We start from the raw sequence: 24354 nt of genomic DNA on the forward strand, positions 1-24354 counted from the left end.
GTCTAGAAGTCCAAGACAAAGTTGCTGTCAAGTTTGATTTTTAATGTGAGTTCTCATCCCGGCTAGTAGACTGCTGCCTTCTTGCTGTGACTCCATATGACCTTTTCTTCTGTGTGTGTTCATGAATCTCTGGTTTCTGTTTCTCTTCTTATAAGGACACAAGCCCTCTTGGATTAGGGCCCAACCCTTATGACCTTATTTAACCTTAATTATCTCCCTCAAGGCCCTATTCCCAAATATAGTCACTTGGGGGATTAGAGATTTAACACAGGAATTTTGGGGAGGAGGACACCATTCAGTCCATAACAATTTCCTTTCTTGCTAAAGTACTTCTCCCAAGAGATCTTTCAGTAAAACTCGTTCTGTTAAAATTTTATTTTACCCTTATGTTTAGATAAAATTTTAATTTGATGAGCAATTATAAGTATTAATAGACTTTGCAACATCATTCCACTGTCTGCTTGTGCCTAGGATGCTATTAATGCCTGCTTTCCTTTTTCCTCCTTAGCCCAAACCCCATACTTGCTACCCTACTACTCTTCTTTTTTTTCTTCTTTCATTTTCTAGTGTATTATGTAATTTACTGCATTATTATATCTACTGCTTACTTTATTTCTATCTTCTAATGTAGAAGTTTAAGTGAGGCATAGACCTTTGATATTCTATTCACTAATGCCTTTCATACACCTGAGAATGTCTAGCTCACAGCATGTTTTCAATAAATATTTTTGATATGAATTAAAAATTACTTTCACATAGAATTATCTGCTCAATTGTCTTTCAATACATACCCAAGGGAAGACATGAAAGCACAAGAAAATGAAGTTTGTGTTTATCAAGATGAATTTATGAACCAGACTGTCAGACCTCAAAGTAAAAAATTCTAGTGTGGCAATCTGGGGTTAACTACTTCCTTTTTCCTGAGTGCCTGCATCTCAGTGAATATTTCCATGCCACCAGTCAGGGTAATGCATTCTTCTAGGAGCTGCCTAGCTTCTAGGATCCAGCATGCCTGGTGAGCGATGGTTTGCTTGTCAGCCATGCAAAGTATTACTTCCAACCACCTCCCCTTGCTTGTTTCATCCCCACCACTACTGATTCTTGCTGATGCTGGGTCTTCTGTTTAGCATGAAGTGGAGCAAGAAATAATTTGGTCAGGAAAATGTAGACTACCAGCCACAGTCTAGCCCACATTCATGATTCATTGTGGTTTTTCACTTTATCTGTGACTTCCACTCCCATCCCAACACATACCCATACAAACTTACATAGAACCAGTGACCTTTTTTTTCCTCAAAGAATTCTTAGTTTTTACGACTAGAAAAATAATCCAAAAGCTCACGCTCATTGCTTATTTTACATAGCAAACTTCTGAATAGCAAAAATAAAGGTGAGACAAAATTTAGCTTACATCTTCAAACTCCTGATGAGAAATAACTATTACTGAAGAATTCCAACTGAAAGTTAATAAGTAAATATAGGATTAATATTAGGTATATTTTCAACAAATGTTGATTAAATAAATATTTTAAAAATAATTTTTTTTTGGCGAGGCAATCCTTGGTTGACCTCACAGATTGCGAGGATCTGGTCAGCTTACAATCCTTTATTACTTTATTTTTACACCTACATCACCTGGTCTTCCTGGTAGTCTCTCATCCAAGTACTAACCAGGCCCAACTCTGCTTAGCTTCCGAGATCAGACAGGTTCGGGCTTGTTCAGGGTAGCATGGCCTTAGACAATAGATACTTTTTTTTTAGATAATATATTCTACAAAAGTTACGGTGAACACAGACAAGTTATTTCTAATCCTTTGGAATACTAATGTAGCTTTTATGGATAATATTCCAATGAAACTAATGTCGTTAGTCAATTCCTTACTCTAAATTTATAGACCCAATCAGAGATTGTTCTGTAGAGGGTCTTGACTGTTTCTTTCAACTTTCTGCTTCCCCAAATCCTATGCTGTCCAAACTTTCATTGAGTAAAATTCAGAACATGTAGAGAAAGTCACATAATCAGTTACAATGGCAATGTTGGTAACATCTATTCAGTTGTTAACTTTTTAGAAATAACCAAGATTCATGTTAACATCATGATTATCTATTTCAAATGTTAGAAAATTAGGCCATTTATAATTGTGCATTTCTAGCTCAGCCTGAACTGAGAAAGTCTGAATAACTTAGTGTGTTTTTAAGGTAGTTTAATTTGTTTATCTAAAAACTTTGATTATCACAGAAGTTGTTTTAGGGCCGTGAAAATATTATGTGTGATATCCAATTTTGGGATACATGTTATTATATATTTGTTCATACCCATGACATATACAACATCAAGAATGAACTATAATGTAAACTATGGACTTTGGGTGAGTATGACATATCCATCAATTGCAACAAATGTACCACTCTGGTGTGAGATATTGATAATAGGGGAGGCTATCAATGTTTGCGGCAGAAGGATATGTGGGAAATCTCTATACCTTCCCCTCAATTTTACTGTGAATCTTAAACTGCTCTAAAAACATAGTCTTAATTTAAAAAAATATTACATAACCATTCCGTGGGATACGACAGGCTCAACATAAGCAATCCATCTTTTAATTACTCTCCCCTCATCTCACTCTCTCCAAACTGTATCAGCCTCTTAACTGTCACTTGAAGAAACCAGGCCTGTTCCTATTACAGGGACTGTCCTCTTGCTATTCCCTTTGCTAAAATGCTTTTCTCCCAGACACCTAAATGATTCTCTCTCAAATGTCTGCTTAAATGTCAAATTCACAGGGTAGCTTTCATTTGCACATGTCCCTCCAAAACACATCTTATCCTACTTTTCTACTTTACTTTTCTCCCTAGAAATTTTCAGTAAATTAAATTATATATCTATATCTAATCTATATATATATCTATATTTATCTATATCTATATCTACATCATCTATCTATATCTATCTATATCTATATCTATCATTTATCTATATCTATATATCTATATCTATATCTATATATTTATATATTTTGTTAATTGTCTATAATACAGTAAAACGTAGATTTGGGAGGACAAGGAAATTGTAATCTGCTTTGTTCACTTCTGTATACCCAATACTTAGAGCAGTGCTTTTCAACTACTACGTTATCAAAACATTCGATATATAAAATAATTCTCAGTGATAAGAGTTTTCATGGGTTTTGCTACAGAACTTTTACACCGCTTTGTATGTGAGGGTTTTTAACTTAAAAAATTGAATTTGAAGAAGTTAGAACATATTTGAAAAAGCAATGTTAGTTTAAGTCTATTTTTTTTATATTTATAATAGCTTTAATAATGAGCATTCCATTTTTAAACTTCGGTTTCAAGATTTAAAAAGTGTTAAATGGTAGCACTGTTAGAAAGATGAAGAATTATATAAGACAATTCACCCATTAAAATTATTATCATGGATGGATAATTTCAGCTATAGAAAAAAATGTCATGAAGTCAATTTATATTGCAACTTTTAGCACTGGCACCTTGATAACTCGTACTTAGTTTTCAGAAAGATAAGAGCCTAAAGCTTTCTTGATTCATGTAAAATTTTTTATAATTTTCCCAACATCGATGCCTCTTTTCAGGCTAAGGATTGGCCTGATATTATTTTTATTGGGAAAAACTTTATTGAACAAAAAATACTACACTAGCCTCAAGATCTTTAGCCTGCATCTTAAAATATGTGAACCAAAATACACACAAATTTTTTTTCCTTTATACTTATCCTTTTAAGTTATTTTCCTATAAACTACAGTACTGTGTCTTAGGAAACTAAATTAGACTCTTCTCAATTCTTTCTCTTCAATGCCTATGTCTATTTAGTTTGAATGGAGATGTCATATTGACCTCATAGCAGTAAGTTTAATGATTGCTCCTATTTTCCCTTCTTCTTGGAACTATTTTCCTTGTTAATGTTTATTTATCTATATCCTTATAGCACTTATTTCTTCAAAAGCCATTAAAAATAAACATTAACTATAGCCATGCCATCCTGAACATGCCTGATCTTGTCTGATGTCAGAAACTAAACAGAGTCAGGCCTGGTTAGTACTTGGATTGGAGTACTAACCAGGAGTACCAGATGCTGTAGGCTTTAAAAAAAAGTTAATAAGATCATTTGATCATTGTTTTTCTATTATTTTATTTATATCTTCCTGTTACAGAAGGATTAATTCTATAACACTAATTGTATAAAAGGGTTATAAGACTACATAACAAAAACTAAAGTAAATGAATATAGTAATGCAGAATGGAAAACAAATGAGCCATGGATAGTAAAATAAGGCTGGAAATAAGGCTAATACCCAAAATACACACTAAAAAAATGTGTACAATTTCTCATTGTAGGCTGAAATTTTGTCATGATGCTTTCTAGAAGCTAAAACAAAGAGGAAAACACAGTAAGTTTCATGATATATAAAGTCCTTAAGATGAAAGGCCAATAATTTAGAAGAGAACATCTATGCCTATGATTGAGAGCTAAAAGTTTTTTTTTTTTTCCGTGAGATCTAACTACATTATAATAGAAAATTCAGCAATTTTTAAATAATGTTTTTAAACAATGTCTAATATGGACGAATCACAAAATATATATGTAGATAATGAATTAATTTGGAGGTTTGCATTGTCATGTTTTTTCAGATCATTCACCGAATGAAGCTCTTCATTGAGCACTGGAATTACAACAATAAGCAAAAGAGTTCATAGTTCATATGAATTTCATAGCTTAGGAGCAGAGGGAGCCATTCAACAATAAATTACATAAATAATTAATTGTAAGTAAGTGTTAAGAAAGAACATTTATAGTATGTAACAAGAGTTAATACAACAGAATCTTAATCTAGTATAGAGTAAGAGGGATGTGAATTAGGTATCTGTGATATATCTCAGTCTTAGAAAATATCTATTTATCAATGATGAGTTTAATTTTTAAACTGCTTATCTCCAAATTTAGGGCAGGGAGTGAGTAGGAATTAGGTTTTAAGGACAATTATGTTAGATAATTAGATAGTAGATTTTTGCAATGATGTAACCAATATATAAAATATATTCTTTCTAGATGAAGAGGAGATTAGACCTAGTTTATGCAAATGTGGCATTGAATTATAAATTTCTTTAACTATTGGTTACATAGAATAAGAGGCAGGTCTAAAGAACATCTGCTTGTTATCTGGTCACAATATCATGTTTACTAGCCACGTGGATATGCTACTAAAGATCAGATTCTCTATATTTTCAGTGGCCTGCTCTATATTCAATTTATAAAACTTAATTCATAAGCCATTTTCATACTCAGAAAATTTAAAGAAATGTTATGGAGAAAAATATGTAATAATTCACAATTTATGTTTGTCTTTATTTTATTATAATCCAAACATTATTAGATCACTCTCAGAATTCCTAGACATGGCCAACAATAAATAAATTCAGTCATCTTTGAAATTATGACTAACTTCCCAATACATACAAACTATCATTAGACATAGTTTTCTATATATGTCATTTTAAATGTATAATGCCAAGCTAACAGAATAGAACACATTTTATTTGAAAGTTTTCTTCTTTTTAGCTTCATTTTTTTTTTACTGTATTGCATCTTTTCTTTTTATTTTTTTCCTGATTGCTTTAGGATTTTCTCTTTATCAGTGACTTCAGTGAATTGAACTATCGTCGCATGAGAGTTTTTTTCACATTTTTGTTTGTTTGTTTGTTTGTATTTGGGTTTGTTTGTATATGTGAGGATTTCTAGTTTTAATCAGCTTTGAGAAATTAATGCTCATTAATGTTCATAATTTCTTCAAAGTTTTTTCTTTAAATCTCTCTCTTTTGGGAACTAAAATTACTTGTATAGCAGGCTTGAAGTTGTCAAACAATTCGCTAATTATTTGTTATTTAAAAATATTCTTTTTTCTCTTAACTTTTGATTTGGGTGATTTCTATTAAGGTGTCTTCATACTAATGTTTTCTTCTATAGAATTTAATGTGACATTAATCCCATCAAGTAAACTTTTCATCTCACAAATTTTAATTTTAATTTTGTAACATTTAATTTGTCTTCTTACCACCATACTCATCTTCTTTCCAGCTTTTTCAATACATGAAATAGAGCTATAATAACATTTACTGTTTTTCTCTGTTAATTCTAACATTTATTATAGATTGTTCAGTTTAAATTAATGAAATTTAAATCTCTTCATGTGTTATGTTTCTTTGCATGCTGATAATATTTTATTGGATCAGTCGTTTTGCATTTCACTTGTTGAGTATTGGATATTTTTATATTCTTGTAATTTTTTTTTTGAGTTTTGTTTTAGGACAAATTTCTTGAAAAGTTTGATCCTCTCACATTTGCTTTTAATATTTATTTGATAGAAACAGAGAAGTGTTTAGTGTAAGGATGATTCTTTCCAACTATGCAGGCAAAATGTTTCTGATTATTTCACCCAATGCCTTATAAATAATACTGTTTTCTAGTCTTGCCAGTTAGAAGAGACACTTTCTTGGCCCTGTGTGGTCTTCCAGTGTCATTCCCTTAAGTATGTTCATATGTCATTGTTTCTACCCCTGACTTCAGGTAGCTTCCTCACCTATATGCAGTGATCAGGCGGACTCTCTAAAGATCTCCAGAGCACTCCTTTCTGCAGCTGTCTCCTCTCCAATATTTCATACTGCAAATTCTAGCTTCCTTGATCTTCCAGATTTTCAGCTGTATCTCAAATAAAAGAGTATACCAGGGTCCAGCTGGGTTCATTCTTTTTATGATAGCACTTAGAATCTCTCTCAAATCAATATGCCAGGAAAATTATAGGGCTCACCTCATTTGTCTTCTGTCTTTAAAGATTACTGACTGTTCTTTGTTGCTTTATGCCTCATGTCTTCAAAACTGTTTTTCCATACATTTTGTGTGGATACTTAGATGTTTCAAGTAGGAAAGTACATTTGGTACCTGTTATTGTTTCTTGGCCCAATGGAAACATCTCTGTGCTCATTTCGATATTATATTTTGCAGAAGATAATTAGAATGAAATATAGTTAAAATCATGTTAGCAGTGGAGTGGCATAGAGAAATATAATTTACATTCAAGTAAAAGATTTTATTGTCTGATTATAAATTGTTTCCTTCACCTTAGATTTTTTTTAAGTTTATTGGGGTAACATTGGTTAATACAATTATATAATTTTCAGATGTACATTATAATTTGACATCTATATCTTCTATTGTGTGATTACCACCGAGTCCAGTTTCTTTCAGCTACCATATATTTGATCCCCTTTATCCACTTCACCCTCCCCCAACTCCCCTATATTGGACCCCTTTTACCCTGTTTCTCATCAAACAAAAAATTTAGAATATTAAAAAAATGATAAATATGAACTAGAAAAGAAAGAAAAAGAGAGTCCTGGGTGCAATAAATGACAAAAATAACTAAAGTCAGAATTGTGAGAGAAACTCGAATTTTTAGTGGTCTCCGCAGGGGAAACAGACCACAGAGGTTAATGGTTAGAGTTTAGTGTCTATACCAAAGCAACCAGATGCTAGAATAGAGCTCCCTAAACAAGCTAGAGTTTTATGAGGGGGTCCTCTTACCACTAAAATAGAGAACTGACTATATTCCACCCTCCAGTCTGGAGAATCAGCAATAAAGAATGTATGAAGAGAAGAAAATAATAAAAGACAGATAAATAGATAGATGATAGATGATAGAGAGAGAGATAGATAGATAGATAGATAGATAGATAGATAGATAGATAGATGATAAATAGTAATAGGAACTAAACTCTTAAAAAATGTTGGGATCACTGTCCTCTTATCTTATACCTATTCTAGTTCACATGTTTGCTACTTGCAACTTCCTTGTGAAAATTTTAGGTTGTAGTTATGGAGTGTCTGAGAATTAATTTAACTGAAAAAATTTAATAAGAATCAAATAATGTCAAGTGTCTTTGTGTATAATTAATATGGCATGTTTAAATTGTACAACTTTAGATTAAATTTCAGTGTGATATAAATTCAAATACATAATAAATGTGACATAATATTATTGGAGCTTTATCTTACTATTTTAATTTGTCAATTGTACTTTTAGTTTTCACATGAAACGTTTTACCCGTAAGTCCACAGACCAGAGCCCTAGTCCTAGTAAACTACTGAGTCCCAGTTGAATTGATTGTAAGGTCCTAAAGAAAATGTGGTACATATGTACAATAAAATATTACTCAGCCATAAGAAAATATGAAACGCTGCCATTTGCAACAATGTGGATGAATCTCGAGATAATCATGCTAAGAGGAATAAGTCAGACAGAAAAAGTTGAAAATCATTTGATTTCACTTATAATATGTAGGATATAAAACTGAAAGAAGTAAACAAACATGACAAACAAACAAAGACTCATGGACATGAACTGTGAATTACTGGTTATCAGAGAGAAGGGGGATGGGGGAGACATATAGGGATAAAAGGGATCAAATATTTGGTGAGTGAAGGAAATCTAACTTTGGGTAGTGAACATACAATGCAATATATATATGACATACTGTTGAATTGTAACTTGAAACTTATTTGACTTTATTAATGTCACCCCGATAGTTTTTAATAAAAAAATTATTGAGACCATTATCATGACAACAAAATAAAAGTTCAAATACTATCCATAAGGAATTGGTAGTTATCTTTGTACATAAAGGAGAGAATGTCAGCTAGCTGTATGTTGAATTTTATATACAACACTAAATATTTTCTTAATGTTGTTCAGAAATTTTTGTTATAGCTTCGATTTTATACTGAGGTGAATATGTGATACAAGTATTCCACATATACCAGTTTTTGAAAGCACTGTACATCTAGTTCTGTTGTACTATCTAGTTGTTTATTCTTCTTTGTGATTTCTACTTTGTTTTCATCCTGCAGTCAATGTATAAAAACTTTCTCCAAAAGTTTTCTTCTTTAAACAGCTTTGTCATGTTTACATGTGCTGTTTTTTTATTTTAATTATTGCTTGATTTGAATGTTATTCTCCTGAACAAATCATAACTTTGTGCATTTAAGCTTTTCTAGAGCATTTAAAAATTCTAGTGAGTTGTCTGTCCACTGTAACATTTTTTGCTAAGCCAACCTGACTTCTCTTATAAAAATGTGGTGGTGTAAAATAGGCTAATCATATTTTTAAAGAGTGTTTGTCCTTTGGTGTTAAATCTAGTGAAAAAATATTTCTATTTAGAATTAGAAGGTTATAAAAGGCATGATTTTTAATTGCTTATAACATTTTTACCAAAATCTATGTTTTGGCACTAGAAATTAAGATAAAATATAAAGATTAACTTTTATCTATCACATATGAAATTTTTGAGTTTTCTTATAGGAAAATATTCTGCTTTTACTTATAAGAAATATTTTTTATGATATATTGTTGACAGTGAAATTGTGATGTAGTGTGTTATAATGCTTTTTGATATTTAGAGATCATTTGTTATTACTACCATTTAATCGGTGTTACATAGTGTTAACTGGTATGTAATCCATATACTAAGTGTTCAGCAAATATTTATTTCATGAATAAATAGAATATGAAATCATATTTTATAACCGAAATGCCAAAATCTCATCATGTGTTTGCTTCTCTCATCCATATGTTTTGCTCTCTTGGTATTCTATCCTTCTTCATCTACAAAACAGAGATAACCGATTTTTCACTCAAACATGACTTAAATTTCACCTTTTTAAAAAAGAATCTTTATTGGATACTACCTCTGATTGAAATTAAGATGGGAGATATTTTAATGAAATTCATTATAGTTAGTTTTCAAGAATATACCCATTAAATGGATCATCCATAGGAAGAAGGTTATGGGAAACAGCCCTCTTGCTCTTCCCCACATCAAAGTTTTGTTTGGCTGGCCAATCTGATATTGTATTGTCTTCTGGATTTTTTTTTTTTTTTTTTTTATTCTAGTTCTTGTGTCTTCTCTGTGGCTTTGACTATTTTGATCAATTTTTTTTTTTTTTTTGTAATCTTTCAACTCTATTCTGTTTCATGAGCTTTTCAGCTCTTTGGATTTAGTTCTGGGTAGACAACATTTTCATTGCCAGCTCCAACTTTATGAGAAGAGCATTCCTAGTAGATCAACAATCTTTGTCATTGAAGAGGAATCAGTTGGTAAATGTTGAAAACAGTAAGTTTTTGTTTGATGATTTACCTTCCAAACAATTGTCATAATAAGTTTATAAATACAAAAGATTGCATAAAAATCTCTGGTAGAATTTTCCACTCTCATTTGCAAGTAATGTTTTTAATCTGCAGTTTATCCAGTTAAACTTGGAGTACAAGTTGTCAAAAATGTTAAAAACAAGCTATATTTATATTTGTCAAATAAACACTAATAAACATTAATATTAACTATACTGTCTATGTGATTCTCCATACTGTGAACTCAGTATCACAGCTGTCTTTTTACTGAGAAAGTTCTTTAAATGCATTATGTCCCATTTAATTTATATTATGTTTATTCAAGTAGTCTTACAGCAAATATAAATTTAACACCTGAGTACTTTTATAACTCATGATATAGGAATTTTTATTTTAATAGAGGGTTTTTAAAATTTACATCACAGGAGGAATTCAGAGTTTGAGATATCATCTTATGGCCTTATGAAAAAGTTTTTTGCTCAAAGCCACCATATTGGATACATATTTTCACTTATCCCCAATCTAGGTTTGATTGTTACTCATTCTGAAAGGCAAAAATGATAATGGAAACCTTTCAAATTTCCTTTTCAGTAATATCAATTGCCTTTATTTCGTGCTATTAAATTAAAATTTTTTCATTTTCAGCAGTGGGAAGATCCTTCTTTGATTTCTTTCTTCTTTCCTTTCCTCCTTCTTTTTCCTCCTTCCCTCCCTTCCTTTCTGTTGGAATCGGTAGAGAACACTTCTAACTCAGATTTCATTCAATTTTAGATCAGTGCAGTTTGGCAGGGAAATCACTGCAGATACTGTAATTCTATCAGCTAAGAACTGCCTGGAGTCCCAGCTCACTCAACACATTTAGTAGACTAATTAGCTTTGATATAGAATCGCATTTGGTCAAATGGGTTTTTCCATACAATTTTTATTCAAAAGTTGATTTGTCTTATCCAGAGTGTAAACCATGCAAAACAATTTAAACTAAGTGTGAATCTGGCATATTTAGAAATTTGACAATTTCAGGAGCACAATAAATGCTTTCATTGGAGAATTTCTCATTGTTTTGCTGCACTCCCTTCTCACTACTCACGAATACATTGTGCTCAAAGGCATAAAATCGGTAAGTACGTAAGAAAAATAAGCTTCGTAGTTTTATTTTCATTAAATGAAAATTCCATATAATGTACACACATATTTCTATACAAACTAATATTTACAATATAAAATATATTCAGAAATTAATTCTCAGATGTTCATCGCTACAAAACTGTTAATCTTGAACCAGTGTGGTTAGTTACCACACAGTTTGATTAAGATAGTCAATATGAGGACAGTTTTAGAACTTGTACAATATGTTCTACACTAGATATTTTTTTCCTCTTAATTTGTGCTTAGATTGTTTCTTTATTGTTTCAGGGACTTTATTCTTGAATTTATAGTTTTGGGTTTTTTATTTGTTTTAACTTAACCATTTATCAAAATATACTGAGTCATTTTATCTCACATACACTCCTTTTTTTTTGCTGTCCCATGGCTACGACCCACTGCCACAGGTAATGGATGTTAACTCTTTGATGTTTACTCTTGTATAACTAACTCCATGGTTATAGCTATTTAAAATATATTATATACATATATATATTATAATATATCTGTTTATATATACTTTTCTGCATCTTGGTTTATCATTTTTAATGTCATAAAAAATCTAAGTCAGTTATGTATCTAACATCATCATTTTTGAAGTTAGTATAGTGTTCTGTGTTTAGACATTGAGGTGTCATGGTCTATTCAACCGTCCATTTATTGATGAGATTTCTTTTGTTTCTAATATTTATCTCTACAAATAATGCTTCAAAGAACACCTTTATGTGTGAGTAATTTTATGCCAATGAAGTAGATTCCTAGGAGTGGCTATGGGAATTTTAATAACTATTTGAATGTTACTTCCCCAAAGTATATCCACCATTAATATATACAGTATATTTAATATAAGCCTATCACATATCCACCAGTAATAGTAAGTACATATCCCCTGACTATCATCATTGGCACCAGCAAATGGAATCATTCATTGTTTTTAATCTGATGGGTATAAAGTAATTACTAATTGTTATTTCATTTATATGTTTCTGACTGCTTGGGGAAATGAGACTCTTTTCATATATTTAGTAACATTTGGATTTACTTGTCTATAAATTGTCTATTCATAATCTTTGCCAATTTTTTAAGGTAGTATTTCTCTTTTCAATTTATAAAGTCAAGCTTTGCATTATCTGAAGATATTATATTAAGACTATAATCTTGCTCTTGTTTTGGATGCTTTCAAAATTAATACTTAGAAGTCTTTAAATGCGATAGTTATCATTAAAGTGTTAATCATTAAATAATGCATGCATTAGAATTGCTGAGCAATTGAGCAATAAATATATGTGCTTTAATTTTTTCTCTTAATCTTCTAATTATTGTAAATAATAACTGGTAAAAGTTTGGAGTTTAAAGAGCTTCCTTTAGATGTTCTTTAGAGCAGATATGCTGATGACAAGTTCTTCCAGCTTTGTTTCATCTGCAAATAATTTTATCTCACCTTCACTTCTGAAGTACATTTTCACTGAGTATAGAATATTGGGCATGCAGTTCTTTTCTTTCAGCACTTAAATATGTGCTGCTTTCTTATGGTCTCTGCGGTTTCTGATCAGAAATCTGCTACCCTCAGAATTGTTTATCCTCATAAGTAATGCATAGTTTCTCTGTGTCTGCTTTCAAGATTTTTATTGAATTTTCAGAAATTAAAGAAGTGTCTAGGCATAGATTTATGTGGTGTTATCCTGCTTTCACTTTGTTCAACTTGTTCAATCTGTAGGCTTATATTTTGCTTTTTACCAAATTTGGGGAGCTTTAGTCATTGGTTCTTCAGATATTTTTAACTACTTCACAATTACTTTTTTCTTTTCTGGGACTCTGATTCTTCTATTAAGTTTTTTGCTATTGTCTCACAATTCCCTGGGATAAATTTATTCTTTTTCAATATATTTTCTCTTCATTGTGAAAACTGCATTATTTCTATTGCTCTTTATCCAGTTTATTGGTTGTTTCTGAATGTTGATATTGAGTGCATTCACTGATTTTTTTAAAAAATTGGTTCTTGTACTTTTTAATTAAAAAAATTTAATTTGATTCTTCTTTCTTTATGTCTTTCATTTTTTTTTTTTGCTGAGGTTTTTGATAGTTTAAATTTGTTTCAAGAGTGTATTACTCATTAGAATATTTTTAATAACAGCCGCTTTGAAATCCTTGCCAGAGAATTTCAACACCTGTGTCATCTTAGTGTTAGTAATCATCAATTGTCTTTTCTCAATCAAATTGAGATTTTTGTTTGGTATGATGGTTGTTTTGATGTATTAATTTGACTACAGGGATAGTCCCCAGTTTTTGAATCAAACACTAATCTAGATGTTTCTGTGAATATTTTGTAAATGTAATTAAAGACCAAAATAAGTTAACTTTAATTAGGAAAGATGATTTAAGATAATATAGTTGTGTTTAATCAAATCAGTTGAAAAGTCTTAAAAGCATAATTGAGGCTTCTCTATAGGATAAAGAAACTTTATTATCTCCTGAAGACAGCGGTGTTAGCCCATGCCTAAAAGCTCCACCCTGTTCTTCCTGACAGCCTATCCAGTGAATTTTAGACTTATCTAGCCAGCCTCAATGATTGAGTAAGTCAATTCCCTGTAATAAACTTCTTCATATAAATATTCTGGTTAAATCTTGCCCCGATATACCTGATTCTTAGAATGACAAGTAATTTTGCACTGTATCCTGAACATATTTTGTGTTATAAGACTATTGTTTCTTTGTAAACGTCTTTTAGTCTAGATAGCTAACTTGCTAGGTTCAGAATACATTTGCTAGCTCACTTCTGTAGTATGGTTCAAATGTGGGTGGGTTGCCACCTCAGTTGTAAGGAGGGTAGAAGTCAAAGTACCATTCACAAGATCTTCTGGGTAAGGGCAGAGATAAAATAAACTGTAATGTAAGGAAATAAAAAATATTAGGAATTAAGAAAGTAATGGAAAGGATAAGCATTTAAGTAAATATAGTAGATTTTTTCTCTTGATATTTTAAAGTTGTGTCTTACAATTAAAAGGAAAAATAATTATTAAATGGTTTAATCTGGCTCTCAATGTATTTCAGGCAACTACATCATAAAGGAGGGAAGGTAAAGAAGTGTAAATGGCGATAAGATATCTACATTCCACTTGAAGTTGTAGTCTACAATCTTAGCAATCACATTCCTAGATATTTACATTGTGAATTTAAAACTTAGGCTCACAAAAACCTGTAGGTGATTATAGCAGTCTTACAATCTCTAACCACTGGAAGCAACTAAGATTTTCAATGTATGAATGATTGTGTGTAATAGTATTTCAAACTGTTCAGTGATAAAAAAGAATGAGCTATTGATGCAAGTAACAACATAGATAAATCTTAAACGTATTTTACTAAAAAAAAAAAAAGCGCCATACTCAAAACACTACATATTGTATGATTCCACGTATATGGTATTCTTAAAAAGGCAATACTATTGAAAAGGAAAAGAGTTTAATGTGGTTTTGTTTGTTAGTTTTGATTTTGAGAAGGCAGAAGATTTACTACAAAAGAAATGTGCAAGGAATCCCTGAAGGTTGTGTAACTTTTCTGTATAGTACTGGGTTGGTGGAACCATGACTTTCTGTATTTGTCAACATCTATATAATTTTATGTCATAAAGAATAAAATTTAATATAAGAAAATTTAAAAATCAAGCAGGATGTTGGAGAATCCCTGCGTGGAATACAGACTTACAAATATAGTATATGTAGAGAGGATTTAGAAGCAGCGGCATCTTAGTTGAAATAAGCACACCTACTGCTCAGGTTTTAGTTTATAAATATCCATTCTCCAATAACAGGAACTAGGTATTCTTGAGGAAATTACTGATACTAGGCCTAGAGCAGGGAAAAGACATAATGAACTGGAACACTTTATAATACTAAAAGTTAATAAGTGCTGAAACAGGAAGAAAAAGGAGAGAGAGAGAGAGAGAGAGAGAGAAAGAGAGAGAGACGTTAAAAAGGATACAGAAGACAATGTAAAAAAGTTCTCAATGTACAAAACTGGAACAATTGAGTGAAAAAAACAGATAACATAGTATTGGATTATAACTCAAAATATCAAATAACTATCAATAAGTCCATAGTGATATACACAAATTACTAAGTAAATAAATAAATGGCAGACAAAATATAAATCTTCTTTAAAGAAGAATCCCCCAAATATATGCAGATACTCCTGCCAGGAGGTAGAATTTACTTCTCCCTTTGAGTATAGGCTGAATTTATTAACTTTCAAAGAATAGAATATAGAACGGGGGGTGGGGGGGGGGGGGGGGAGGGGGAAAGAATGACTTTATAGTAGAGAAGTCTGGCAGCATCACCTTAAAATTAACAAATTGATCAATGTTACCATTACCAGTAGTAATGTTGATATCATGTGATGCAATAGGAAGGCAAACTCCCCTCTGTGGTATTTTTCAAATTGCATAATCCCAAGTCCAATCATGAAAAAACAACCCTCAAATCCAAGTTAAAGGACATTCTACTAAATACTTGCAAAATAGTTTTCAAAAATATCAAGATCATAGAAAGCAAACATAGTAAGAAATTGTCTTAGACATTGTTACTGTTTCCAGAGGAGTTTATAGTCTCTTTATTATTATATTGCATCAGTTAAGAATTCCTACCAGCTCTGAGTTCATTTTGCCACAAAACACTTTTGTATTTCTTATATCTAATGTATTGCCTGACACAATTATTTTTTGTTTGTTTTAAATTAATGTATTATTTGATTTCGATAATCAAAGTTACACATTTGCCACTGCCTTTGCATTCAGTTCCTATGTACTTCTTTCTCTCAATTTGTGGTAAATTAACCATTAACCTTTATATTGCTACTTGGAATTTCACAATTTAGTGCTATAATTCTTTCAAAATGCATTATTTTTATAGGCTTAGTATAAAAGAACATGAAGTACACTAAGTATGCAAAAAGAAAGAAAGAAAGAAAGAAAAAGAAAGAAAGAAAGAAAGAAAGAAAGAAAGAAAGAAAGAAAGAAAGAAAGAAAGAAAGAAAGAAACGTTTGGCATTCGCCCCTATCACTTTTACATCACTAGGTTTTGACAATTACCTTAAGGCAGAATCCTTTGAGTGCCTGAGGCATCTACATATACAGTCTCCTTTAATTCCTTCCATTATTCAAGTAATCATTTATGGGCACCTCTGTTAATCCCTAATCTATATTGCCTATAGGCTATGATAATCTCTTAGATTAATTTCTGTTATAACAATGTAATTTAGAAACTTCATAAATAAATTACTACCATGGTTCTAGGAAATCAAGAGGATGGAAGTATGTAAAAATATATTTTCTGGGAAGAAGTTTTTTCTATAATCTATTCGTATTTGGGCAAAATATTTTCTATATACATATACATGCATATGTATGTGTGTGTGTATAAGCTTGAGATATCATATTAACTAATGATATGCTGGTAAGCCAGCTCTCTAAAATAAACCAAAAAAAGAAATAAATTTATTTGCAACATTTGCTGATGTTCATGATGTAAATACTCCACCATGACCAAATTCAAGCAAACAACATGGCATCACTGAATTAAAAAGAAAAGAAAATTACTGCCATAAGTCAGTGTGAACCAGCTCCAGTGCACTGGGGCACTATTCATTATATTGTCACATCACAGAAATAGTGTAATTTCGCATGTTACTTATGGATCCCAAAGAAACTATGCATTAAAGTTAAAAGATCTCAGATTGTATTCAACAGTTTGGAGAAAATTTGTTCTTCAATCAAACCTGAAGCTGGGCACTGCCAAGCAATCAGATTTCCCATTGAAAGCATTTAATGTTAAAATTAATTTAACCTAATTTTAAATTAAATTTAAAAAATTTTAAAACACTTGAGATAATTGAAGATATAATCGGGTTTTGCAAAACATTATTTTATTCCACAACTTTTTACAAAATTATTAATTTAGACTTTGTTTTTCCATAAACAAAACTTTTAGGTTTACAGAGAAGTTGAATGGAAAGTATAGAGAGTTATAATATACCCCCTCACAACCACTAGCCTTGCACACACACACACACACACACACACACACACACTGTTTCTCTGATTATTTATATCTTGCATTAGCATAGCACATTTGTTATAATCAATGAGCCAGTATTGATGCGGTAACTAAAATCTATAGTTTATATCAGGATTCACTGATATACATTATATACTTGTGTTGTACATTATATACTTTCAACAAACATATAATAACATGTATCTACCATTACAGTATTACACAGATTAATTTCACTGCTATAAAATACCCTCGTGCTCGGACTACATTTTCCTTCCTCTCCGGAACTCTTGGCAAACACCACTATTTTATTGTCTCCATAGTTTTGTCTTTTCTAGAATGTCATATAGTTAGAATCTACAGTATGTAGCCTTTTCGGATTGGCTTCTTTCACTTCATAATATCCATGCAAATTTCCTCCATATATTTTTATGGTTTGATAGCTCATTTCATTTTAGCAGTGAATAGTATTACATTTTCTAGATGTATCACAGTTTATTTACAAATTTACCTGTTGAAGGACAGCTTGGTTGCTTCCAAGTTTCGGTGTGCATGTTTTAGTGTGGACATTTTTTCGATTCCTTTGGGTAAATACCAAAGAACATGATTACTGCATTGTATAGTTAATAGTCTGTTTAGGTTTGTGAAAACTGCTACACCGTTTTATGAAAGTGGCTATACCATTTTTCATTCCTAGAAACAATGAATGAAAGTTCCTCTTGTTACACACCCTTACCTGCATTTGGTTGTCAGTGTTTTGGGAGTTAGCCAGCATAATACGTATTTATTAGCATTTCATTATTTTACATTGCTATTCCCTGATGATATATGATATTGATCATCTTTTCATATGCTTGTTTGCCATATATATATTTTCTTAAAAACTATTTTTGAATCAATAACTTAATATGGAATTAGCTTAGTCTAAGTGTTGGAAATAAATGGAGAGCAAGTTCAACAAATGTTTGGAGTTAGTGTCAAGTTGGGGAAATTACAATTGCTAAGGAAGGTCACATGAAGGATATATAATTGTTCTAAAAACCTAAAATGGAAGATAACTGCTTCTTGATCTTAAGACAGAATCTAAGAGAATATATGCTTAACATATTATAGGTACAGTTGTGAAAGAGTAAAATCTGATAGGCACTTATATGCTGACATAATATAATAAATGTTTATTCCCTCCCATTAATCAGCTGTGGTCATTAACATGATGACTTATATAAAAAAGTTAAGATAAGCGATTCCTGATTCCATTTTATCTAAGGCCTTTCACGTATTTTCCAATGTTCAACTCCACAAATATGTTTGGAATTTGCACTGAAAATCTCTAGTAATTTCATTTTTTTTCATATTTGTAAATTACTAAGGCTAACTCTATCAGAAACATAAAGGAAAATTACAGTTATTCTAAAACACTAATGGAGAATTAAAAAGAACATGAAAGCCACTGTGGAATTGTCTGCTATTCAAAGCCATTGTAGATATCAGAAAATAAGTCCTCAAATTTCCCTTGTCCCTCCAGTTCTGTTTGAATAAATTATTTTTTAAATTTTATTTTATTAGTTCCAAGTATATAGTACATTGGTTAGACATTTATATAGTTTATAAAATGATCCCCCTAATTTCTCTTTCTCTCCTCTGGCTCTCCACCTATCCATTACGTTAATGCTGACTGCATTCCCCATGCTGTGCTCCCCACCCTTGTGACCACCTATCAACTACTAATTTGTACTTCTTTAGCCCTTCATCCCATTCCCTCAGCCCCCCCAACTCTCTCCCTCTGGCTGTCATCAGATTGTCCTCTATATTTGTGAGTCTGTTTTTGATTAGTTTGTTCTTTTTGTTCCTTAGATTCCAAGTGAAATCACAGAGAATAAATTATTTTTTAAAGATACTTTTTGTTACACATTCTAAGAATAATTAATTCAAAAGAGGGTATATGTGCAATGATACAAATAAAGGAATATTAACATAGACAGAAGAATATATGAACATGAAAATTATTTACCAAACAACTTGAATAAACTTGAGGAGAATGTTGGAAAAGAAAAGAAAGCAGACTATTTTCACAGGAATGAAGATCACCAAGTGAGAGAACCAGCAGAAGTTATGTAAGCATCAACTTCCTTATAACATCCATGTGGAGCAGTGATAAAGGTTTCTCAGAAAACTGTGAGCAAATCACTAGAAAAAGCTATAAAGAAACAAATAATCATAGTCCAGTCTATAAGCTAAGACAGACATGTACTCAGAGTTACACAGAAATCATAGTGTAATTTTGATCCAAATGTAGAAGAATTAAAATAGTACTTGAAATTGAAACAGAAATTTCAGGTTGACAAATTTACTGAAAGTCTATGTTGAAAGAAAAAAAATGGTGTGTTGGAAGATATACTTTCAAATATGTTAACAACATAATCATTTAGAAGGAAAAAAATCTACTTATCCTTAACTATTCATGATTATCTACAAAAATGAAAATATAAAACTGCATGTAGTCAATTTCCAAATATGGAAATTATGTTTGTGGATGAAGGATCAACAACTCTGACATTGTTTGAGAAACATGTTATTTCTAAAGAACACAACATTCAATGTTCTCATGAGTATGACATTATAAACATTTCACAAGTAAACATAGTAATAAAATGATGTGGTTCAATTTTCAGAAAGGATCATCAGAAAATAGACTCTGTATCCTGATGTACTTGTAGGCTTATTTACTGCATAATCACAGCAGGACTTCTGAAAACCATCCTGTAAAGTCTTATTTTACTTCTTAAATAAATTCACCAGAATGATCATTACAATGTTATACTGATATGTTAATCTAAGACTTCTCTCTATAAAAATGCATTTATTTATTACTAAATTTGATTGTTTACAATACATTACATAATATAAACAAATAATTTTATTAAATATGTATTCAGTTTAAATATAAACACAGAAAATAAAGACAAATTATAATATAGTGTAACTAGTTTGTAGTTAGAATTGCTAATCATGATATAATTACCAGTCATGATTTAATGGTCAACCATCATGTCTTAACTTGTCCAGGAATGTATGTTTGTCTGATCTTTCTCTAGTGTGTAGCTTCTTCTTCACACTGATTTAGTGAATCTTGCACCTGCCTGGACAGCTGTTTCTGATTTTAATGTCAATATACTAATTTCAGAGAGCTCCATAGCTCTGTCACTAAATCTTTAGATTTCAAACATAATTTCAGAGATATATTGGTCCTGGCCAGTTTTAATCTTCATAGTTAAACTCGACTCATTTTCACTAAAATTAGAAACAGGAAATAATATCATTTAGTACCTCTTTGTTTTAATGTTAATTTAAATGCTGTTGTAGAAAATGCAATTTAAAAAAGGGATTAAATTTTATATCTATTTGAAGAGTTTCACAGTCTTCGGTATTATATATTGCTCGTATACATATTAATTAATTAATTAATTAATAATAAAGAATTAAATACAGTTCTTGAAAAACTACTGGGAAAGACTTGGCAGTTTATAAAAGTAGCAATTATAAGATACTTATAGGATTTACCACACAGTATCATTGACCAGAAATAGTGGTGAAACCTGTGAGCTCTGGCATCAAGCAGTTCTGAGTTCAAGCCAGTAGACACGATAAGAAGAGATCATGCATTCTTTGAAAATTAGAAAAAAAATATTGTTTCACATGACAAAGAAAATAATTGCACTGATTGTACATGGTATTTTGGTTGTTAATTTCATCACTGCTGTTATTTTACTTAAAAGTTGGTGTGACTTAGATGTTTATCTTACAATTATTCATCAGGCATTTTTACAGAAGCCTTTCAAGAATAGATATAGGACATATTTGGTAACAAAATGTTTAATTTTTTGATTTTACAATTATCTTCATAGATGAATTATTTCAGCGTCAAACATAGAGAATCTGGCATAGGATTCAAGCCATAGAATATGGTATAGAACCTATAGATCATCTAGACAAGTTCATAAATTTTGATGCTTGTGCTAGAAAGGCAAGATGAAGATAATGTTATACACAAGAGATACAATAAATATTTATTCTAATTAGCCAGGGGCACAGACAGACTTCTAGTTGTCTCAAATCTGATTTCTCCTTTTTCATAGATATTAGATATTATTAGATATTTAGATGGGTACATGAGTTTCCACAATAAAGATTTTATTTCTCTGTCTCCTTGCAGGTGGTATTATGTCCTAGTTAAGGACGTAAAGTGGAAATGTTATTTGGCAGCTTCTAGGAACTTTCCATCCTGGAATAAAGGTGGCTCTACTCCACTGAAACCCATTCTGAAACCAGACTGCTTCGGTTTGAATACTAATTTCTCCACTCTTAGCCTTGTGATACTTTTTGTTACTTCACAACTCTACACATCAGCTCCTTCGTGTTAAAAATGGGAATATTAGTATGAGCTCCCTTATAGTGTTGCTGCAAGTATTAAATGAGATAACACATGCAAAATCTTAGTATAATGGCTGGGATATACATAGTGCTTAGTAAATTTAGTTATTAAATTTACAGTCATGCTACCCTGAACAAGCCCTATCCCATCTGATCTCGAAAGCTAAGCAGGGTTGGGCCCAGTTAGTACTTGGATAGGAGACCACCTAGGAAGACCAGGCGCTGTAGGTGTAAAAAATTAAAAAATAAGAGATTGTAAGCTGACAAGGTCCTTGCAATCTGTGAGATCAACCAAGGGTTGCCTTGCCTAAAAAACAAACAAACAAACAAACAAACAAATGAATAAATTTAAAAAAATTTTAAAGAAAGTAAATTTAGTTATTATACTGTAAAGGTATGACATCACTTTTGATGAATCTGATATCCAAAAAAGTGTTTAAATAGTGCCTTTGAAAGAGTTATAACATTAATATCCTTACAGAGTCATAAAGAGATCAGGTTATTCAGACAAAAACTATGCTACTGCCATTCCTCCAAGCTCTGCTAGAAATCTTCAGGGTAGAATCATAATAAATGACTACAAGTTTACAAAATGGTATTCCATCAGTGTTTGCAATCCCAGGCACCTGAGTTAAAATGTCTAAGCAAACAAACAAATAACAACAAAAAAAAACAACTAAACTAAAATAAAGTAAAAAACAATAGCAACAAACCCGCCCAGACTTTAAATTTATTCATAGTTTCATCCATAGTTCAATGTATTTTTTAATATTGAATTTATCGGGTGATATTTGTTAATAAAATTATATAGGTTCTAAGTGTACAATTCAAAAAGACGTCATGTGTATATTGCATTATGTGTTCACCACCCATTGTTTAATTTCCTTCTGTCACCATATATTTGATCCCCCTTACTGTTACTTACCTCTCCCCTTCCCTCACTTCCCTCTGGTAATCACTAAAGTGTTGTCTCTGTTCATGAAAAACATAGTCCAATATTTAAATCCTGTACTTGAGAAAAGTGAAAAATTTTTCTATCCTCTAATCTGATGTATTTAAATTTAGCTTGAGAAATTTTAACTGTGTTTCGCATGCATGGCGAAGTCCTTTGCTCAAGTGTAATCATCTGAAATTGAAGTATTTTAGGCTTATTTCTATGAAAGTTTTTCCTCATTCAAAACACTTTCCTAAACTGAACTATCTTCCTGAAAAAACACGTTCCTCTGTTGCTGGACAGCACCCTCTTTACACTTAACACATAGTTTGTTCTCTTCTAGGGATTGGCTTTCTGTATCCACTTGAAGCCCAACTTTGTTGAAGAATTGGCAGACTAAAACACTCTCTGGCCTCTGTTTAAGATTCTTCATAAGGTTCTTTATTCAGATGCCCCTCTCTGTCCTTTGCCTAACATTTTCAGCTCTTGTCACCTCTCTCAATCTTTACTGGGCCTAGAAGCATGAGATCATTCTATAGCTTCCCTGACACATGAGAGCCCCATTATTTATGTCAGGCTCAGACCCAATTGTCCTGAACACAATGCATAGTCTTTCCTTCACTGTGGCCATTAATACAGAAGACTGGACTTGTAGGGACAATGCATAGTCTTGCCTTCACTGTGACTCTAGGTGTCAGCTTGTGAGACAAGATGTTCTCACGACATCCATGGCTCTACCAGGGAAGTGAATTTCTTCCTTCATAATCCACCACTCTCTCTATACTCTTTTTACTCACCCTTATTTTCTTGTCTTCCTATGAAACTAAGAGAATCATTCTTCAACCTCTCTAGAGCAGGGTTTCCCAAACTCAGCAATCTTGACATTTTGGGCTAGATGATTCTTAGGAGTTGCGGAGGAAACTGTCCTGTACATTGCAGGATATTTAACAGCACCCCTGGTTTCTACCTACTGGATGCCGGTATCACTGCCCCAGCTTCATGGTGGCAATCAAAAAATGTCTTCAGATTTTGCCAAATGTTCTGAATGGGATGCGCGGCAGGCGGGAGGGAGGGGGTGCGTGTGGCAAAATTGCCCCCAGGTAAGAAACACTGCTCTAGAGGAAATACAAAATCTACAAACCTCACTTTTCAAAACAAATATGCATGAAGTCTTTTGATTTTTTTAAAGATTTTAGTATTTTGGAAACAAAAATTAGTAAAGACTTACAGAGTATTTTGTGTTTTCCATCTAACTCTTATCCTTCATCCTGAGATAATGACTTCAAAACTACTTAATTGAATGAAGTGATGGAAAGGGGCAAGAAAAGGAGGCAATTTTAGGAATAAAATATCAATTTTAGGAAAAGGAGGCAATTTTAGGAATAAAATAAAATAAAACTACTTAATTGAATGAAGTGATGGAAAGGGGCAAGAAAAGGAGGCAATTTTAGGAATTAAAAATTTTACTCTGTCACATGTATCTGTTGTCCTTACAAGTCCAGTCTTCTGTATTAATGGTAAAAATAAGCAATCTTGAAATTATTTTTGGACAGAATTAGGAAATCAGAATATTTTCCTCATTGTT

The 24354-nt window shown here is 31.6% G+C and overlaps 2 pseudogenes; both read left to right on the forward strand.

Moving 5' to 3' along the window:
- Positions 1-24354, forward strand: part of LOC105303373 — a 127569-nt pseudogene that overhangs the window by 74908 nt on the left and 28307 nt on the right.
- Positions 21948-22066, forward strand: LOC111730980 (annotated as a pseudogene).

This window comes from Pteropus vampyrus, unplaced genomic scaffold (genome assembly GCF_000151845.1).
Source record: "Pteropus vampyrus isolate Shadow unplaced genomic scaffold, Pvam_2.0 Scaffold10, whole genome shotgun sequence".
Taxonomy (NCBI): Eukaryota; Metazoa; Chordata; class Mammalia; order Chiroptera; family Pteropodidae; genus Pteropus; species Pteropus vampyrus.